This window comes from Pleurodeles waltl, chromosome 8 (genome assembly GCF_031143425.1).
Source record: "Pleurodeles waltl isolate 20211129_DDA chromosome 8, aPleWal1.hap1.20221129, whole genome shotgun sequence".
Taxonomy (NCBI): domain Eukaryota; kingdom Metazoa; phylum Chordata; class Amphibia; order Caudata; family Salamandridae; genus Pleurodeles; species Pleurodeles waltl.
The window spans coordinates 1265397936-1265419893 of NC_090447.1; the positions used below are offsets into that span (position 1 = coordinate 1265397936).

At 52.7% G+C, this 21958-nt stretch overlaps 1 protein-coding gene across 2 annotated transcripts in view; it reads right to left on the reverse strand.

The window, feature by feature from the left end:
- Positions 1-21958, reverse strand: part of MTUS2 (microtubule associated scaffold protein 2) — a 1534604-nt gene that overhangs the window by 257589 nt on the left and 1255057 nt on the right. The gene's annotated exons all lie outside the window — the stretch shown is intronic.

A 21958-nucleotide genomic window follows, 5' to 3' on the forward strand; every position in this document is an offset into this window, starting at 1 on the left:
GGACCTGACCCTTGCAATACCCACTGGAATTCTTGGTGTGCTGCTGTTCAGTACCACTGCTAGCACTTTGATGCCTTTGCTGGGTATTGTCTATGTCTTTCCATGAAAATCTACAGAGGATTCTGGACAGTGGCCAGAAAAATTGTATTAAAGTTCAGTTGGACATTGTGGCAGAAAAATGTCAGAACATATGAAGTTTTATAGACTTCATCCAGTGTCAAACGCCAGTGACAATGAAGGTATATGATTCTGTAGAGGACCTCCACATGAACCTCACAAATAATTCAGTCCTAACTCTGCAGTCATTGTGATCATTTCTAGAGACTTCTGCTGGGGTTAAATTGACTCTGGCACATGAAAAAAAAGATAACAGCCCAGCTTAATGAAGCTTTTGAAAATCCCCTTGTAAAGGTAGGCAAGTACATGGGGGAGGCCCAACCAAGCATTAGATTCCTGAAACAAGTACACCTTTTCAATCCTGCACGATGCTGCATCCTACCCAAGGACAGGACTGCATATTCGGCCATTCCCTGGTTTGAGCGAGGTACCTCATCAGGAGCTTTGCCTTTACTTTAAACATGTAGGCCCAGAAGCAGTACAGGCATCATTTTCAGCGGTGATTGACACTGATCTCTTTTGGCGTGGGATAGCTAGGATAGCTGACTCAATTCCAGTCCTTTCGCAGCTTGCAGCTGTGTATAAGGACTGTGTGATCACTTCTGCAGATGCTGAGAGGAGCAACAGCATCTACAAAATTACTTTGTCAGCCTGACATTCGTCCCTGTCAGAACAATCAATCTGTGCATTATTATTTTTACATTATAATCAGCAGCACAATATTGGGCTAGATTTGGGCACCTCAGAAGAAGACATGGGCAAGATTAAAACCTTAGAAGACAAGTATACAGGTTCCATGGTTATCATTCCTTTACAGGTTTATGTCATTTGCGTTGGACATGCCCAAACACAAATTGTCTCAAATGTAAATAAACATAAAAATAAGATCCCTGTGTTTGGTGCTTAAAGAATTGCAAAATTGTTGCTGCCAAAGATCAAGATTCCGTCTTGTATATGTTAAACTTAAGGCAGCTATTCCTCATCCAATTGGCAACGCTGGTCATGCACTGGTGGAAGTTGGTTCTGGCAGCGCTGGAGTATTTGGGTAGGGAGAGGATGAGTTGTGCCTTGTCAGCGTAGAATATTATGTTGATTCCATGGGATCTGACTATGTTGGCACGGGGGACATGCAGATGTTGAAGAGGGTGGGGCTGAGTGATAAGCCTTGAGGGAATCCACAGATGATTGGTTTGGGTCAGAGGTGAAGGGTGGAAGGTGGACTTGTTTTCTGTCGGTGAGGAAAGAGGCAGTTCATCTGAAGGCGGCTCCTTGGATGCCTGTGTCGTGAAATCTGGCTATGAGCGTCGTGAGAGACAGTTCAAAGGCTGCTGAGAGATCAAGAAGGACAAGGGCGGCTGTCTCTCCTTTGTCGAGGAGGGCCTGGATATAATTTCTTGTCGCAATCAGGGCAGTCTCGGTGCTGTGGTTGCTGCAGATTCTGGATTGGGAGTCGCCCAAGAGGTGATTGTTTTCCGGGTAGATGCTGAGTTGTTGGTTGATGGCTTTTTCGATGACTTTGCCAGGGAAAGGGAGCAGGAAGATAGGCCTGTAGTTTCTGAGTTTGTTGGGGTCCGCTAAAGGTTTATACAGCAGGTGGTTGAATTCTGTGTGCTTCCAGTCATCTGGGAAGGTAGCAGTATCCAGTGTGTTGTTTAGTAGGGTGGAAAGTTCGAGGTCCATCCTGGATACTCCTAGGTTAAAGATGTGGTGGGGCATAGGTCAGATGGGGCCCTTGAGTGGATGGATTACATGATGGTGATGGTGTCCTGAATAATGAGGTGGTTACAGGTGGTTAGCCTTGGGATGATCGTTTGTGTGGAGGTATAGCATTGAAAAAGTCTTCAGACTTGAGTTGGAGGTTGAAGTTTCTGTAGAGTTTTGTTGAGGGGGAGGGCATGGAGGTCATGACGATAAAGTGGGCGATTCAGTGGTCGGTCCATGTGAGTTCAGTGGTGTGGCTGTATTTGATGCAGTCACTGGAGGTGAATATGGGGCCAAGCGTGTATCCTGCAATGTGTGTGGGGTTGTGTACGAGTTGGACGAGGCCAACATTGTTCAGGCTGTCGAGGAGGTTGGCGGAGTTGGGTTGGTTATGTTGTCAATGTGTAAGTTAATGTCGCTCAGGATCATAGACCTTTGAGACGATGACAGTGGGGGAGATAAAATCTGTGATGAGGTGCCTGTGGACGTTATGTGAGCATCCTCCTAATGGTGGATTTCTTGCCCATTTGGATAGTGAAGTTGAGGTGTTCCATTGCACCAATAGTGTTGTCTGTGGCAGTGGTGCATTTGATGGAGTCTCTGTGGGTGATGGTGCTTCCCCCACCTGGCTTGTTGATGTGACTGCGGTGGTTGATTCTGTATCCTGCGGTGGCGATGTCGGGGATTGGCGCGGTGTTGAGCCAGGTCTCAGTTAGGAAGATGCTGTCGGGCGCAAGAGTGTCAATAAGGTCCTAGACCTCGGTGGCATGTTTGCAGAGTGAGCAAGTGTTGAGGAGGGTGCATGCAAGCTGTTGGTCGGTGGCTGGTGATGCATGTCGAGTTGGCTGGGTGCTGCAGAGAGGGGTGGTGATGTGCATGTAGTGGCATGGATTGTGGTGCGGCTTGGTGGCAGTGTTCTTGGCGCATCGAGGATGCAGAGGGCAGTAGACGAGTAGCTGTGGGTGGCGGTTGAACCAGGGTTCCTGGTGCTGAGCAGAGTCCAGGCGCGAACGGGCACAGATTGGCTTGGCTTGGCTTTGGGAGCAGGTAACTAGTTCTTGTTTTTTGTCTTTGGAATTGTAATGTCTGAATTCTAGTAGGCTTTTCGCTGGCAGAGCCAGTAGGTGCGCTGCAGTCAGAAAGAGGATGATCTGCTAAACTTTAAATCAAGCCCATATCATCTATTTCAAGGATACTAAGAAGAGGTATAATTAATGTCATCATTACGATTTTGCTTCCTTGGCCACCACCTGACCTGAATGACAAATTGTGTTGGTACCACATGCAGAAAAGAAAGAAAGAAAGAAGGGTGAAAGCGCAAACAAAGCAAGGGTCGGGCCTATTAGATCTTCAAATCTCTAAGAAATTGCTCCAAAAACACTTCCATTTATTGTGTGAAGTGGACAGATGACAGTGAACCCACAAACTTCCAGGTACACAATATTTTGCAACCTGTGAATGGGAAAAGAATAGTAGAGCATGAACAGTGTGTGCTACATTGTACTTACAGTTAACAGGTAAGGCTGGCATTTAACTACTGATTATAACGTGTGCCCCATGATTTGAACAGGTGCTAATCTTAGAAGCATGTCCACTTAGATTATTTGCTGCTCTGCTCAAAATGTGGAGCTACCACACCTAGTACAAACTGTTGCTCTGTCAGTATATGTGCTCAGTTCTATTGGAGCTAATGACACTATTTTCAGAGCATTCAAATATGTTGCAACTTTAGCACCAGTGCTAGTAGAATTACTGCCAACTTTCTATCCCAAGAGATAACTTAAAATGTGTGTAAACACAGCACCAGCTGTTTAAAAAGCAAGGAAGCCCATAGTTGTGAAGGCTAAGAGTAGGACGCCCTTTTGGGGCATTGTGTGCCTCCTTGATGTGGTGTTCTCACCTTCCTTGTTACTCATATTTTAGCCTCTATATTTTTGTTATTTCTTAATTACAATTTCTTGCTGATTTACTTAACTAGAGAAAACGTCAAACTGTGGCTGTTGACTAACCCTTTTTAGGGGGAAGCCAACCAGACAGCGCAGCTGTCTAGTTTGCTGATGACATCTTGGGGACATATGGAAAGATTCCCTGGGAATGCATTCGCCAATTGCTTACCATTGGCTTTGTATTGTGTAACTCGGAGGTGCTTGCTTTCTATTTGCTGGCTTTATTTGTTGTATGCTGTCCAGCTTCAGGTCGTCCCTTCAGTAGCCCATATCTTATTTATGGTATCCTTTCACCAGTGCTTGATTTGTGTAAACAGGCCTTTAAATCTTGTTCTTATTTTGTCACATTTGCTGTGCATTCAAAGACTGAGGTCAAATGTCAGCCCCTGTCTTCTGAGGGAGCTTGGTATTTAAATTTCTTTCTCTGACTTCAAAGTGAGAGAATTTGTTAGAAATGAGGTCTCGGGTTGGCAGTCAGTTTGCACTCTGTCCAAGCAGGGAGCCTCACTTTAGTCAGGATAAGGGAGTTACACTCTCCCGCAAAAGAGCGATGCATCGATTTCCGGACGGAACACCTCGGATCTGCGCTGGTTCACGATGATTTTGACGCCCAGTGATGATGCATGAATACTCAGCCCACACGGTGATGGAAATCTGCGTTGCGTGAGGTTTGCACCGTTTTCAGCAGCCGCAAGCGGGTGTTGCATCATTGTTCACCCCCCTTTGCTAGCTTGGCACAAGCAGTCAGGCTTATCTCAACAGAAATGTGTAAAATATTTGTACTCACACACACAGTAGTACAGTGAAAACACTACAGAATGGACACCACACTAGTTTAGAAAAATAGGCAATATTTATCTAAATCAAGCAAAACCTAAATGACAAAAATTCAACATACACAAGTAAAGTTACGAATTTTCAAATTAATAGTCTTACTCCATAAAAAACAATAGAAACATTGTTACACAAAGTGCCAGGTTTGCATCAAAAATAAAGCCACACGGGTGACCGTGCTTTGGAAATGTCAGCGATGCGACAATTCCTCACTCGCAAGTAAGGCCGTGCATCGTTTCTTCTCCAGTCGGATAGGTGATGCGTAGTTTTTCTCTCCCACAAGAGAACGATGCATTGATTTTGGGATGGGGCACCTCAAATCTGGGCAGGTTCACAATGGTTTTGACTCCCAGCAATGATGCATGAGAAATCCAGCCGCACAGTGATGGAAAACAGCGCTGCATGAGGTTTGCGTCATTTTCAGCAGCCGCAAGCGGGTGTTGCATCGTTTCTCCACCCGCGATGCAGATGATGCATTGAAATCAGCTGAGAGGCGGGTGGCGCGTCGTTTTTCAGCCGTGTTGGAGGTGGTGCGTTCTAATTTTCCCTGTGCGTGGATTTCGGTCCTTGTACCAGCTTCACCTTTAAGGGGCACGGGGACTGGATAGGGCACCACTTGGCAGGGCAGGAGTCTCAGCAGAGAGTTCAGGTGCTGGCAGAGGAAGTCGTTGATGTCCCTGAGACTTCAAAATAGGAGGCAAGCTCAGTCCAAGCCATTGGAGATTCTTCACAAGCAGGAACATACCATAAAGTCCAGTCTTTGTCCCCTTCCTCAGGCAGAAGCAGCAACTGCAGGATAGCCCAACAAAGCACAGGCAGGGGCAGCACTTCTCCTCAGCTCTTCAGCTCTTCTCCTTGGCAGAGGTTCCACTTGGTTCCAGAAGCAAATCTAAAAATCTGGAGGTTTGGGTCCATTACTTATACCCCTTTCTGCCTTTGAAGTAGGCCAACTTCAAAGGAAAGTCTCTGTTGTTCACAATATCCTGGCTTGCCCAGCCGTGGCCCCAGACACACCATGGGGTTGGAGACTGCATTGTGTGAGGGCAGGCACAGCCCATTTAGGTATAAGTGACTACTCCTTCCTCCCCACTCCAGCACGGGAGACTCATCAGGATATGCAGGCTATATCCCAGCTCCCTTTGTGTCACTGTTTAGTGGAGATTCACAAACAGCCCAACTGTCAGTTGGACCCAGACAGAGAATACACAAGCAGGCAGAGTCACAGAAGGGTTTAAGCAAGAAAATGCCCACTTTCTATAAGTGGCATAGACAATTTAAAAACCAACTTTACCAACGGATGTATTTTTAAAATGTGAGTTCAAGGGCCCCAAATCCCACATCTCTATCTGCTCTCAAAGGGAAACTGCACTCAAAAGATATTTAAAGGCAGCCCCCATGATAACCTATGAGAGAGAGCTAGGCCTTGAATTTGGCAGTATTTCACTGTTAGGACATGTAAAACACATTAGTACATGTCCCACTTTTAACATGCACTGCACCCTGCCCATGGGGCTACCTAGGGCCTACCTTAGGGGTGTCTTACATGCATAAAAAGGGAAAGTTTCGGCCTGGCAAGTGGGTACACTTGTCAGGTCAAATTGGCAGTTTAAAACTGCACACACAGACACTGCAGTGGCAGGTCTGAGCCATGTTTACGGGGCTATTCATGTGGGTGGCACAACTAGTAGAATTTGATTTACAGGCCTTAGGCACCTCTAGTACACTTTACTAGGGACTTATTAGTAAGTCAGATATGCCAATCAGGGATAAACCAATACAATGTTCACAGAGAGCATACGTTCTTTAGCACTGGTAAGCAGTGGTAAAGTGCCCTGAGTCTTAAAGCCAACACAAACTGGTCAGAAAAAATAGGAGGAAGGAGGCAGAAAGTTTAGGGATGACCCTGCAAAAAGGGCCGGGCCCAACACAAACCCCCACCAGCCTAAAGCCAGGGGAGACTAATCAATACCTTGATAGTCTTCCCTGTTTGGGGTGATAGAACATGGACCTTGGCCCGCAACAGCAGGGGCATGTTTCAGTTCTACATCTTCCTGAACCCAGTTGGATCTTTCTGTCCATACTCTCAAGGCCCACTAAGCTAACCCCTGGGGCACCCCTCTCCTCACCTGCGGATACCATCTGTACAGCACCTATCCTTACCTTGCTCACAGATGTATCCCAATGGTCAGACAGTACCACCATGGCCAACACAGCGGTGTGGCCCACTCCACCCCCGGGGCAATTCTGTCCGCCAGGACAGCAAGCCAAAGTGGCCACTGATAGCTGACAGGGATGAGAGACAGGCCCCAGGCCTTTCAGGGCTCTCTTACCACTGTGACTTTGGAGAGAGTGGGGCGGTAGCCCCAGGTGCCTGGCACCCTTTGTCCACTCTCCCTTCCACCAGGTCAGGGATGGCTGCCGACGCTGGTCCTCCCCTCTGGGGCATTCTACCCTCCCCCTAGGAGCGGTACCCCCAGAGTCCAATATTGTCAGGGTGCTTTCAGAGGCAGTCCTGCACAATTCTCCCACCAGTGCAGGGCTGTTAACTTGCAACTGGTCTTCCAGCCTGGGGTCTGCACCCTTAGGCTAGTCAGGGTTGAGGCAGCCCTCCCTCTGCCCCTCCTTGTGGGGCTCTGCACTCTCCTGCCTGGAGCGGTAACCCAGAAGACAACATGGTAGGGGCACTGCTAGTAGTGGCCCCTCCCTCCAGGTCAGGGGGAACACCCTGAACCTGGCCCTTCAACCCAGGGTCTGAACCCTTGGATTGAAAAGAGGTCAGAGGTGAGTTTCACCCTCTTCTGCTCCTACCCACAAGGTTCTGCACCCCTCCACCACAGAGAGTACCCCTAGAAGTCACACAGGGTGATTGAGCAAACCGTCCCCCCACCACCCACCATCAGTTCAGAGTTTAACCCCTGCACCTGGCAATCCAGGACTTCCTGGGGAGCACACCTACCCCCCACAAGGGGAATACCTTCCCTAAGGGCTGCACTAGAGTCTGGCTGGCACCAGTCTCCTGCCTCTGCCCATCTGGAACAGCCTGGATCACCCCCAGCCCAGAAATGATATCACCAAGGTCATTCCTGGGGGCTGACCTCAGAGCTGAGCCCTGACCCTCCAGGTTCTTAGTTGGGGCCCGCAACCCCCTCTCAACCCTCTGTCTGGACTTCTTCACCCCCTCACTAGGAGTGGTACTGCCAGATACCAGAACTGGTGGGATGCTGGCAACAGCCGCCCCTCCTCCCTCCTCACCTCCCCAAGTTCTCCTGACACTATGGGGTCCCCCTTAGCAGATGGCCCTACGGTACAGGGTAGACTCCCCTCCTGGTGTTCCCTCATGGAACCCTCCAGGTTCTAGGACAGGATCTTGGGCATCCTGAGACTCAGCCCACCCCATTTCCTCTCCTCAGAGACTGAACATGAGATCCTGCACCCATCTCACTACACTGGGACCTACCTGGGCCACTTCCCTACCTCATCTGGTTGGGAAATACCTAGACCACTCCCTTCAGTAGCACCCACAAATGCCTCTTCAGACCCTCTGGTACACACCCAGAGGTCTGCCTCCAGTGCCAGTTTCCTGGGGTCAGAGAACTCACACTCCACCTATTGTTGGCGTAGCTTTGGAAAACAAGAACTGAACATATGGTCTCCAGCAATCACATCCCAAGCCCCTCACATGAGTTAACCAAACTACCCTTCACCCAACCATCCAGTGCCTCAGCCTAGAAAAAGTACCCCACATCACCCTCCTGAGACTGGTGAGACAGTATCTGACTGTCCCTGACACTCAACACACACTCTTCTGTAGTGTCTCCACACTCAACAACCAGGACCTCTACCTGGGGGGAACCCCTCTCCCTGTCACTCATGTAGAGCCAGTAGAGTGTCCCTCCCACCAGAAGGAATATGACTCCCTATGCCTGTTCCCCAATCAGCCTCAGGGACCCTGCGCACCACTGGAGCTACCTCATACCCTGAACCTCCTGGTGTATGTTAACCCACTCCTTCAAGCTGGACACAAAGGGGGTCATTACAACCCTGGCGGACGGTGTTAAAGCGGCGGTAAGACCGCCAACAGGCCGGTGGTAAACAATTTGCAATTACGACCGTGGCGGAAACCGCCAACAAAGACAGCCACTTTAACACTCCGACCGCCACGGCGGTACAAACAAACAGTGCGGCGGTCACCGCCAACAGACAGGCGGGAGGCAATGTACCGCCCACACTATTATGACAGGCCAATCCACCGCCTTTTCCGGGGTGGATTCACCGCGGATAAAAACACGGCAGAAACAGGAATTTCGAAGGGAAAACGCTCACCTCATCACACTCCACGAGGAACCAGGACACCATGGATCCGGAACTCCATATTCTTCCTGCGATAGTCTTCCTGCTCCTGTACCAGGAGCACCAACGCCGGCGGCGAAGACCACGGTGAGTACTGCACCTACGACACAGGGGAGGGGGGAGGCAAAAAACAGGGACACACACACGCAACACCCCCACCCTAACCCACTACAACACACACACCAATGCATATCTATACATTACAGTTACACCCCACAACTCCCCCGGAAGAATGCAAAGACAAAAGGAAATGAGTGGAACCATTGTAATATATCAAAATTCAGTAAGCAAATATATACATATATACACTATTTTCAAAATATAAACCAAGATCAGTAGTCAAGGTATTGCACCATTCATAGTCCGTGGACCACTGGGTCCAAAATCCATGGGCGAGGCCCACACACAACACCAGATCAAAACAGAGAGAACACTGCAGAGGCATCAGATAGAAAAACAACAGGCACCTCAGGGGGAAGGGAAGGGGGGGCACCTCAGCCGGATGAGTGCACGACGCCAGATCCACGAGGGGGCACAATGCCCATTGATGTATCCTGGGGAGTGCAAAGCCACAGTCTCTCAAGTTTCTACAGTGGGTGGGTTGCCCACTGTTCCATCCTGGGGAGTGCAAAGCCACAGTCTCTCAAGTCTCTACAGTGGGTGGTTTGCCCACTGCCATATCCTGGGGAGTGCAAAGCCACAGTCTCTCAAGTCTCTACAGTGAGTGGTTTGCCCACTGTTGCATCCTGGGGAGTTCAAAGCCACAGTCTCTCAAGTCTCTCCAGTGGGTGGTTTGCCCACTGCAGCATCCTGGGGAGTGCAAAGCCAAAGTCTCTCAAGCCTCTACAGTGGGTGGTTTGCCCACTGTTCAATCCTGTGGAGTGCAAAGCCACAGTCTCACAAGTCTCTACAGTGGGTGGGTTGCCCACTGTTCAATCCTGGGGAGTGCAAAGCCACAGTCTCTCAAGTCTCTACAGTGGGTGGTTTGCCCACTGTTCAATCCTGGGGAGTGCAAAGCCACAGTCTCTCAAGTCTCTACAGTGGGTGGGTTGCCCACTGTTCAATCCTGGGGAGTGCAAAGCCACAGTCTCTCAAGTCTCTACAGTGGGTGGGTTGCCCACTGTTCAATCCTGGGGAGTGGAAAGCCACAGTCTCTCATGACTCTACAGTGGGTGGGTTGCCCACTGTTCAATCCTGGGGAGTGCAAAGCCCCAGTCTCTCAAGTCTCTACAGTGGGTGGTTTGCCCACTGTTCAATCCTGGGGAGTGCAAAGCCACAGTCTCTCAAGTGTATGCCTCTCTCCACTGTTTCTGGAGGGGGCTTTATGCCCAGAGTGCTTCATCCTGCCAAGGACTGAGGTAGTGGATGTGATACTCCACTAGTTCTGGAGCGGGCTTTGTGCCCAGAGTGCTACATCCTGCCAAGGACTGAGGTAGTGGATGCATGTCTCCACTGTTTCTGGAGGGGGCTTTGTGCCCAGAGTGCATCATCCTGCCAAGGACTGAGGTAGTGGATATGATACTCCACTGGTTCTGGAGGGGGCTTTGTGCCTAGAGTGCTTCATCCTGCCAAGGACTGAGGTAGTGGATGCATGTCTCCACTGGTTCTGGAGGGGGCTTTGTACCCAGAGTGCTTCATCCTGCCAAGGACTGAGGTAGTGGATGTGATACTCCACTGGTTCTGGAGGGGGCTTTGTGCCCAGAGTGCTTCATCCTGCCAAGGACTGAAGTAGTGGATGTGATACTCCACTGGTTCTGGAGGGGGCTTTGTGCCCAGAGTGCTTCATCCTGCCAAGGACTGAGGTAGTGGATGCATGTCTCCAGTGGTTCTGGAGGGGGCTTTGTGCCCAGAGTGCTTCATCCTGCCAAGGACTGAGGTAGTGGATGCATGTCTCCACTGGTTCTGGAGGGGGCTTTGTGCCCAGAGTGCTTCATCCTGCCAAGGACTGAGGTAGTGGATGTGATACTCCATTGGTTCTGGAGGGGGCTTTGTGCCCAGAGTGCATCACTCACCCCGTGACGGTCCCTGTTGCATCAGTGCCCCTGCCGCTCATGGGCTAGCGGTGCTTGACTTGGCGGTGCTTGTCCTGTTCAGCGGTGCTTGCCTTGGCGGTCCTTGCCCTGTTCAGCGGTGCTTGCCTTGGCGGTCCTTGCCCTGTTCAGCGGTCCTTGCCCTGTTCAGCGGTCCTTGCCCAGTTCAGCGGTGCTTGCCTTGGCGGTCCTTGCCCTGTTCAGCGGTCCTTGCCCTGTTCAGCGGTCCTTGCCCTGTTCTACGGTCCTTGCCTTGGCGGTCCTTGCCCTGTTCAGCAGTGCTTGCCTTGGCGGTCCTTGGCCTGTTCAGCGGTGCTTGCCCTGTTCAGCGGTGCTTGTCTTGGTGGTCCTTGCCCTGTTCAGCGGTGCTTGCCTTGGCGGTCCTTGCCCTGTTCAGCGGTCCTTGCCCTGTTCAGCAGTGCTTGCCTTGGCGGTCCTTGCCCTGTTCAGCGGTGCTTGCCTTGGCGGTCCTTGCCCTGTTCAGCGGTCCTTGCCCTGTTCAGCGGTGCTTGCCTTGGCAGTCCTTGCCCTGTTCAGCGTTCCTTGCCTTGGCGGTCCTTGCCCTGTTCAACGTCCTAGCCCTGTTCAACGGTGCTTGCCTTGGCGGTCCTTGCCCTGTTCAGCGGTGCTTGCCCTGTTCATCGGTGCTTGCCTTGGCGGTCCTTGCCCTGTTCATCGGTGCTTGCCTTGGCGGTCCTTGCCCTGTTCAGCGGTGCTTGCCTTGGCGGTCCTTGCCCTGTTCAGCGGTCCTTGCCCTGTTCAGCGGTGCTTGCCTTGGCGGTCCTTGCCCTGTTCAGCGGTCCTTGCCCTGTTCAGCAGTGCTTGCCTTGGCGGTCCTTGCCCTGTTCAGCGGTCCTTGCCCTGTTCAGCAGTGCTTGCCTTGGCGGTCCTTGCCCTGTTCAGCGGTGCTTGCCTTGGCGGTCCTTGCCCTGTTCAGCGGTCCTTGCCCTGTTCAGCGGTGCTTGCCTTGGCGGTCTTTGCCCTGTTCAGCGGTGCTTGCCTTGGCGGTCCTTGCCCTGTTCAACGTCCTAGCCCTGTTCAACGGTGCTTGCCTTGGCGGTCCTTGCCCTGTTCAGCGGTGCTTGCCCTGTTCATCGGTGCTTGCCTTGGCGGTCCTTGCCCTGTTCATCGGTGCTTGCCTTGGCGGTCCTTGCCCTGTTCAGCGGTGCTTGCCTTGGCGGTCCTTGCCCTGTTCAGCGGTCCTTGCCCTGTTCAGCGGTGCTTGCCTTGGCGGTCCTTGCCCTGTTCAGCGGTCCTTGCCCTGTTCAGCAGTGCTTGCCTTGGCGGTCCTTGCCCTGTTCAGCGGTGCTTGCCTTGGCGGTCCTTGCCCTGTTCAGCGGTCCTTGCCCTGTTCAGCGGTGCTTGCCTTGGCGGTCTTTGCCCTGTTCAGCGGTGCTTGCCTTGGCGGTCCTTGCCCTGTTCAACGTCCTAGCCCTGTTCAACGGTGCTTGCCTTGGCGGTCCTTGCCCTGTTCAGCGGTGCTTGCCCTGTTCATCGGTGCTTGCCTTGGCGGTCCTTGCCCTGTTCATCGGTGCTTGCCTTGGCGGTCCTTGCCCTGTTCAGCGGTGCTTGCCTTGGCGGTCCTTGCCCTGTTCAGCGGTCCTTGCCCTGTTCAGCGGTGCTTGCCTTGGCGGTCCTTGCCCTGTTCAGCGGTCCTTGCCCTGTTCAGCGGTGCTTGCCTTGGCGGTCCTTGCCCTGTTCAGCGGTCCTTGCCCTGTTCATCGGTCCTTGCCTTGGCAGTCCTTGCCCTGTTCACCGGTCCTTGCCCTGTTCAGCGGTCCATGCCCTGTTCAGCGGTGCTTGCTTTGGCGGTCCTTGCCCTGTTCAGCGGTGCTTGCCCTGTTCAGCGGTGCTTGCCTTGGCAGTCCTTGCCCTTTTCAGCTGTGCTTGACTTGGCCGTCCCTCATTGGGCAGTTGGGCTGGGGCTAGCGTTCCTTCATTAGGCAGCCGGGCTGTGGCTGGCGGGGCCCTCTCCTGGGCAGCTGGGCTGTGGCTGGCGGGGCCCTCCTGGGCAGCTGGGCTGTGGCTGGCGGGGCCCTCCTGGGCAGCTGGGCTGTGGCTGGCGGGGCCCTCCTGGGCAGCTGGGCTGTGGCTGGCGGGGCCCTCCTGGGCAGCTGGGCTGTGGCTGGCGGGGCCCTCCTGGGCAGCTGGGCTGTGGCTGGCGGGGCCCTCCTGGGCAGCTGGGCTGGGGCTGGCGGGGCCCTCGTGGGCAGCTGGGATGGGGCTGGCGGGGCCCTCGTGGGCAGCTGGGATGATGGCGGTCTTCTCCGCCACGCTGCTCCTCCCAGACTTGCCGGCTTTCTTCTGGCCCTTCCCCACCTTGGGAGGTGTCACAGCTGAGTCCACACTCCCACCGGTACCCCTGGGTGTGGCTAGGGTGGCTGGAGTCTTCCCCCTCTCCCGCCGGGCACTGGCCAGCTTCTGGTGCTTCAAGGGGGGGGGGGGCTGGCTGTGCTGTGGCTCCGTGCCACACTGGCTGTCCTGGTGGCCGGTGCACTTCATATACCTGTGACAACAGGCACCACAGGTCCCGTAGATTTTGTGGCTGAGGTGCTAGTTCGGGACCTATGAGTTGGACGGGGGGTGGGAAATAGGTTAAGGGTGGACAGGAAAAATTGTTTGGAGACACTGGGACGGGTAGCTGGAGGGGGTTTGGGAGTGGAGGAAGAGGTGGTGGTTGTAGGAGGTGTAAGTTTTGTGGTTTTGGGTGCAGGTGCATGCGCTGGAGGCTGTTGAGAGGTGGATATATGTTGGGTGGGTGGGTGCCTGCGTTTGTGTATCTTCGGAGGGGGCGTCACAGACACACTGGGAGAGGACACAGGGGACGTGTGAATGGTAGTGGGGGTGGTGACTGCACGTGAGCGGGTGTGCTGGTGCGGGACGTAGTGGCTGTAGAGGTAGTGCATGCAGGTGAGTGTAGATGAGACTGGGAGGGAGGAGGGAGACGACGAGGAGGGGGACACAGTGGAGGCAGTGGATTTTGATGTGTCTGTATGTGTGTGATGCTTGCGTGAGTGCCTGTGGGATGTGTGGTGCTTATGTTTGCCTGAGCTTCCCTTGTGTGCTGAAGTGTGTGCAGGCTGGTCTGATGGTGTGCTTGGGATAGGCAGAGGTACAGGGGATTGGGTCTGGGTGGAGGAAGTTGGAGGGGGAGGCTAGACACAGGGACAATGGCTGCCATCAGTGCTGAGGCCAGAGTTTGAAATGTTCGGTGAAGGGCAGCCTGACCAGAATGAATGCCCTCCAGGAATGCATTGGTTTGTTGCAACTCCCTTTCTACACCCTGGATGGCATTCAAAATGGTAGACTGCCCAACAGTGAGGGACCTGAGGAGGTCAATGGCCTCCTCACTGAGGGCAGCAGAGGTGGCAGGGGCTGAGGTGCCTGGGGCGAAGGTGATGCCCACCCTCCTGGGTGAGGGGGCACGGGGCAAAGGCTGAGGGGCTGCTGGGAGGGCGGCGCTGGTAGGGGGGGTGGCGGCTGTACCTGTAGAAGTGGGGGGCACAGATGTTGCCGCCACCACAAGGGAGCTCCCATCGGAGGACAACCCTGTGTCGCTGGTTTCAGCTCCTGTCACCGCTGTGGTGCTCACCTCGCCCTCCGTCCCACTGGTGTACTCAAGAGTCCGTAGTGTGGCCCTCCATGGCCATGTGGGATGCAGCTCCCTCGTGCTCCGGTGCCACTGCTCCACCGCCTGATGATGCTAATGCACACAAGAACAGGGAGACCGCAAAAAAGGGGGGGGGAACAGAAGAAAGACATGTTGAGTGCATGGCTTACCGCTATCGTTGGCGGACAAGACAGACACAGAAGCCCCCTGCACTACGTCGCGCTCTTGGGCTCTAAGGTGCAATTCATGGGGAATGGCCTACAAAGCTATGGACGACATATGCACACATAGAGGACACAGGTGCATGAATAGCTGTAGTTGGCACTCTACAGAGGTGGGGTTGGGGGCCACAGGGCCATGCCTTATGAAGGGGCCTAGCCTACGGAACTCGCCCTGGCCTAGGGAAACCCACAGCCCTCCTCCCCCACCCAGACACCTCCACTGCGCGCAAAGTCAGCTGAATGAGAGTGTACTCACCCCCTTGTGTCTGCTGTGATGCCCTCAAGCGCCCATCCAACTCCGGGTAGGCCACCGCCAGGATCCGGAACATCAGGGGGGTCATGGTTCGACGGGCACCCCTCCCATGTTGGGAGGCCATCCCCAGCTGAGCCTCCGCCGTCTTCTTGCTCCAGCGGCGAATGTCCTCCCATCTTTTCCGGCAGTGGGTGCTCTGTCTGTGGTGGACCCCCAGGGTCCGGACGTCCTTGGCGACGGCATGCCAAATATCCTCCTTCTGGTGAGTGCTGACCTACATGAAATGTACAGGGGAAGAAGAGAAGTCATTACCAACTGCACCGTCAAAGTGAGTGGCCCCCATCCCTACCCTTGCCATGTGGCACATGCACCCACCGTCTTTCATTCACTCAGAACTCTCCCCCCTTCCTTCTTACAACCAGCCCTCTCCACACAGGCATAGCCCATACAACATGCTCCCCGTGTACTTACCTGTTGGTCTGGAGGACCGTAGAGTAGCGTGTACTGGGGGAGGACCCCATCGACGAGCTTCTCCAACTCCTCCGATGTGAAGGCAGGGGCCCTTTCCCCAGACGCACGAGCCATTGTCTCTTTCAGACCGAGGTCACAGCAGCACTTGCAGCATAGGTCCTCTCCTGTCGAAGATCAGGTATCGAGTGATTCAACAGATAGAAAATGGCGGTCACGTCCGCGGCGGTGCGTACCGTCACCGCCGGCGTACATCGTCATTGGCTCCTGGGACCCATAGGGTCCAATGTTAAACAATGCAGCATTGCGCCCCGGTCTTCGACCGCCTACCGCAACGGTGTACAACGCCAGCGCAGTTACCTCACATCCCATTGTCCCACTTTACAGGTCAAGCAGCCGCCATTTCAGGGGCCCACATGGCCTAATTACCAACTGCGTCACACATACCTAGGCCTACTCTCAACACACATACAGGCCACTTTTTGTGTATGATTGGTGTTCTGGGTAAACTGTGGGTACGTACCTCTGAGTTGATTGACTCTGTGATCGCTGTTGTCCTTCATAGGCACCGTCCGCTGGGACATGTGAGGAGATGGCGGAATCCTCCGGTGTACCTACCTCTGGTGGACCTGTCGACAATGGAGGAAAGAAATTTGATAATCACCTACAGGTTTGACCGTGCCACAATCCAGGAACTGTGTACACAGTTGGAGCCTGACCTGATGTCAGCAATCCGCCATCCCACAGGAATCCCCCCTCAAGTGCAGGTGCTATCAGTGCTCCATTTCCTTGCTAGTGGGTCTTTTCAAACAACTGTGGCCATGGCATCAGGGATGTCCCAGCCTATGTTTTCCAACGTATTGTCCAGAGTGTTGTCTGCCCTGCTGAAACACATGCGGAAATGCATCGTGTTCCCTCAGGTGGAGGATTTGCCTACAGTGAAAGGTGACTTCTATGCCCTTGGACATATCTCCAACATCATAGGTGCCATTGATGGGACCCATGTGGCTTTGGTCCCCCCCCACAGGAGTGAACAGGTGTACAGGAACCGGAAGAGTTATCATTCCATGAATGTACAGATGGTATGTTTGGCAGACCAGTACATCTCCCATGTGAATGCCAGGTTCCCTGGCTCAGTGCATGACGCCTACATCATGCGGAATAGCAGCATCCCTTATGTGATGGGTCAACTCCAGAGGCACCGTGTATGGCTATTAGGTGACTCTGGTTACGCCAGCCTGTCATGGCTATTGACCCCGGTGAGGAATCCCAGGACAAGGGCAGAGGGACGCTACAATGATGCCCATGGGCGAACTAGGAGGGTGATCGAGCGGACCTTCTGCCTCCTGAAGGCCAGGTTCAGGTGCCTCCATATGACAGGTGGATCCCTATTCTACTCACCAAAGAAGGTGTGCCAGATCATCGTGGCCTGCTGTATGCTTCATAACTTGGCTTTGCGACGACAGGTGCCTTTTCTGCAGGAGGATGGTCCAGATGGCAGTGTTGTTGCAGCTGTTGAGCCTGTGGACAGTGAAGACGAGGAAGCAGAGGAAGAAGACATGCAGAACAGGGACTCAGTCATCCAGCAATATTTCCAGTGAAACACAGGTGAGAATACATTCCTGCCTACTACATGTACTTTTACACTTCTACCTCTATCCTGTCTGTCGATTTCACCCAGTGTATGGTCACTGAGTTGTCACTTTCCCTTACAGTTTCACAGGTGGGGGTCCCAACGTGTGTCATCTGCTTAGATTCCTCAGGGACTAGAGCTGTGTGACATAGGTATGTTAACATTACTATTTCAAGAACATTTTGTCACTATAATTGCGAATACACTATTTTGAAATCACAGACAGACTCCTGATCTTTTGGTGCTTTAGGTGTGTTTATTTAAATGCAAAATAATTGGAGGGGGAAGTGAAATGGTGAGGGGTGATGGCGGAGGAATGTCCATGGCAGAGTCCAGTCTATTAGTCTCACAGGTGCATTGCCCATATGGGCATAGGAAGTGGAGCTGGGGCTGTTTCAATATAGACAGGGTGACAAAGTGGGACAGTGGGACGACAATCAGGGTGGTCTCATTTCTTGGCTGGGGTCTTGGCCTCGTTCTCTGTCTTGTTCCTGGATCTCAGGGACCGTTTGCGGGGTGGTTCTCCGTCTGCAGGGGGTGGGGTGCTGGTGTGGTGGTCCTGTGGCGGGGCGTCCTGTCCACTAGCGCCGGCGGAGGTGGTGGGCAGTTCATCGTCCATGCTAGTGTCAGGGGCCCCTTGTAGTGCCACAGTGTCCCTCCTGGTGTTGAGTAGTTCCTTCAGCACCCCTCGGATGGTGCCCAGGGCAGAGCTGATGGTTCTGAGTTCCTCCCTGAACCCCAAATACTGTTCCTCCTACATGCGCTGGGTCTCCTGAAACTTGTCCAGTACCGTTGCCATCGTCTCCTGGGAGTGGTGGTATGCTCCCATGATGGAGGAGAGGGTCTCGTGGAGAGTGGGTTCCCTTGGCCTGTCCGCCCCCTGTCGCACAGCAGCCCTCCCGGTTCCCCTGTGTTCCTGTGCCTCCGTCCCCTGGACCGTGTGCCCACTACCCCCGGGTCCCTGTTGTTGGGGTGGTGGATTATCCTGGGTTCCCTGTAGTGTTGACACACAGCTGACTGACGTGTCCTGGGGACGGAGGTATGGGCCCGCTGGGTGGGTGCTGTGCTGGTGTTTCCAGAGGTGGGAAGGTCTGTGGTGGCCTGTGCCTGTGTGAGGGAAACCGACTGTCCTGAGGCCCACAATGGTCTGGGCTGGTCATCTAGATCCAGGTGGACAGAGGTGCTGTCATCACTGTGGGCCTCTTCTGTGGGTGGAGTGGAGATGTCTGGACCCTCCTGTCTGGTGACGTTGGGTAGGGGTCCTGCAGGGGTATAAAGGCATGATTATTGCATCTGTGTGTGTCATGGTGTGCAATGGGTGGGTGAGCGTGTACCCCAGTGCTGGCATTCCTGTGTGGGGGCTTGTGTGATGATGGTTTAGGAGGTTGTATGGGTATGTGCAGTGGGCATGCTTTAGTGATGGGTGTCCATGCGTTGGGGTTGCATGCAGGGCTTGGTGTTGGGATGGGTGGTTTGTGATATTGGTACATTTGTGAGGAGTTGGAGTGATAGGGGTGGGGGCGAGGGTGGAGGTATGTGATAGCATGCAGGTAGGGTGGGGATATGGTAGTTAAAGGTTTGACTTACCAGAGTCCATTCCTCCACCGACTCCTGCGAGGCCCTCAGGATGCAGAATCGCCAAGACCTGCTCCTCCCATGTTGTTAGTTGTGGGGGAGGAGGTGGGGGTCTGCCGCCAGTCCGCTGAACCACCTGGTGGTGTCTTGAGACCACGGAACGCACCTTCCCCCGTAGGTCGTTTCACCTCTTCCTGATGCCCTCCCGATTTCTTGGGTGTTGTCCCACTGCGTTGACCCTGTCGACTATTCTTCTCCATAGCTCCATCTTCCTTGCAATTGAGGTGTGCTGCACCTGTGCTCCAAATAGCTGTGGCTCTACCCGGACGATTTCCTCCACCATGACCCTGAGCTCCTCCTCCGAGAACCTGGGGTGTCTTTGCCGTGCCATGGGGTGGTGTAGGTGATGTGTGAGGTGGTGTGTGTGGTGATAAGTGTGGTGATATGTAGTGGTGTGTGGTGTTTTGTGCGTGGAAGTTGTGTGGGTGATGGTGTTGTGTGCCTGTGGATGCTAGTTTGTTGATGGTGGTGTCTCTCTCTGGCCTTCTCTCTGTAATAGTGATCGTAGGGGTTTGTGGGTGATGTGGGTGTGTGTTTTATATTGTATTGGGTGTGTGGGAGTGTTGTGTGTATGTGTCTCAGGTGTGTGTATTTTGAATTGTCCAATGTGGCAGTGTTTTGTAAGAATGTGTGTATTTTGAGCACGGCAGTGTGTACCGCCAATGGAATACCGCGGTTGAAAGACCGCCGCGTGGATTCATGTGTCGTGATAGTGTGGGCGTATTTCTGTTGGCGTGATGGTGGAGGTTTTGTTTTCGCCAGTTTATCACTGACCTTTGGTGTGGCGGACTTGTGTGGGTGTCTGAATTTTGTCGGATTCCGAGATGTGGGTCATAATAGATGAGGTGGAATTCCGTGGCCGCGACGGTGTGTTGGCGGTCTTCTGCACGGCGGTAAGCGGCTTTTACTGCCAATGTTGTAATGACCACCAAAGTCTCTGGGCGTGTGCATTTCTTCCATACTGGACATAAGACTTTTGCTGCCACCATCTGAATGGCCTTCTCAACAACCTTAGCTCATGAGCCAAGAGCATCTTTTTCCCCTCTAAAGCCAGCCTTCTCTCCTCCATCTTCATCTCCATCTTACGCTTCTCTCGTTCAAACTGGTGCACCCTCTCTGCCTGTCTGTCCTGCAACTCCTCAGGAGTCAGACCCTTAGATGATACTCTGCTACCTGCCCTGGAGACCCTCCCCCAGGCAGAACAGGTACATCCACTACACCACCTGGATTACTCTGCATCTCCTCACCCTCCTCCTCCCCCAGGCCCTCAATCCATTTTGCAGCTCCTCCTTCCTGGCAGAGCTCTTGATTGGGCAGGCAAGATCCTTACAAAACTGCTTCAGTTGAGCCACTGTGTACTCCTCCAGTTTCCCAAACTCAAAAACAGCCTTTGTAAACACAGCTGGTGCATCCCCAGATTGATGCATGTTTGTAAGGTTCGCTCAAAAATGCAAAGCTCCAAAAAGAACTGAGAGTTACCAAGAGAAGTTTCAAACATCACAAAAAATATGGAAGTAGAAAAGTCCAAAAAGAGAAACGCAGAAACAAGTAGTATGTGGTCACGTAATGGTCTGCACTAAAAACAGTAGTGTACACTTAATCACTGTATGTCAAGTACAAATACAAATTATATCCTCACCGCTGATCACCAATGTTAGAAATTGAGTCTTTGGTTGGCAGTCAGTTTTCACTCTGTCCAAGCAGGGACCCTCACTCTAGTCAGGGTAAGGGAGTTACACTCTCCCGCAAGAGAGCGATGCATCGATTTCCAGATGGGGCACCTCGGATCTGCGCAGGTTCACAATGATTTTGACGCCCAGTGATGATGCGTGAGAAATCAGCCCGCATGGTGATGGAAAACTGCGCTGCATGTGGTTTGCACCATTTTCAGCAGCCGCAAGCGGGTGTTGCGTCGTTTCTCCAGCTGCAATGCAGGTGATGCGTTGAACTCAGCAGAGAGGCGGGTGGCACGTTGTTTTTCAGCCACGTTGCAGGAGGTGCATTCAGATTTTCCCTGCACGGTTCCCTGTGCATGGATTTCAGTCCTTGTTGTACCAGCTTCACCTTTAAAGGGCACAGGTACTAGGTAGGGCACCACTTGGCAGGGCAGGAGACTTAGCAGAGTGTCCAGGTGCTGGCAAAGGAAGTCTTTGATAGCCCGAGACTTCAAACCAGGAGGCAAGCTCAGTCCACCTCCTTGGAGATTCTTCACAAGCAGGAATATACCACAAAGTCTAGTCTTTGTCCCCTTCCTCAGGCAGAAGCAGCAACTGCAGGATAGCCCAACAAAGCACAGGCAGGGGCAGCACTTCTCAGCTTTTCTCCTTGGTAGAGGTTCCTCTTGTTCCAGTAGCAAATCTAAAAATCTGGTGTTTTGGGTCCAATACTTATACCCCCTTCTATCTTTGAAGTTGTCAACACCAGAGCAGTACGCGCTATATTGGCGACAAAAATGCAAAAACCCAGCACTCTCAAAACAACGTAATTTATGCATTGTGCTGATATGTTGTGGTTTAACCTTTTGCATTGCAGTGTTCAATCCTGAAAACTTATTTTTGATATGCTTACAAATACTGTTCCTTTGCAATGTATTGCTGCAGGTTTTCAGAGTGTGTTAGGGTGTGGTCCCTTTCCAGGGCCTTCCAGAGACTTTCCCTGCAACATGCCTGGGCGTGGTTCTGGGCTGGGCCAAGACTCTATAAAAGAGAGCCAGCCCAACTCCCAGTGCTCACTATTCAGAGGTCCCGGTGCAGAGCAGCAGCTTCTTCCTGAGCTCCTGTCCCGGCGGCCTATTTGGATCTTCCAGTCTTCTGCCCTTCATCCTTCATTGGTGATCATTGTTCCAGGCGGTAAAACGGTGGTTGGACTATCCCGACACCGTTATTGAGAATTTTCATATTCTTGGTTTAATTCTTAAATGAGTAACAGATTACTTGCGCGCTACCATTTCTTGACATTTATATGGTAGTTTACAAATAGGCAAGACGCGCAATTTGTTTCATAAAGGTTTGACTTTGTTATTCATTGCGTGCTACCATTTCTTGACATTGGCATGGTGGCTTAAGAATCGGCAAGACGCGCGATTCGTTTTATGGTGTTTAAACATTGTTGTCCATTGCGCGCTACTATTTCTTGACATTTACATGATGTTTTAAGAATT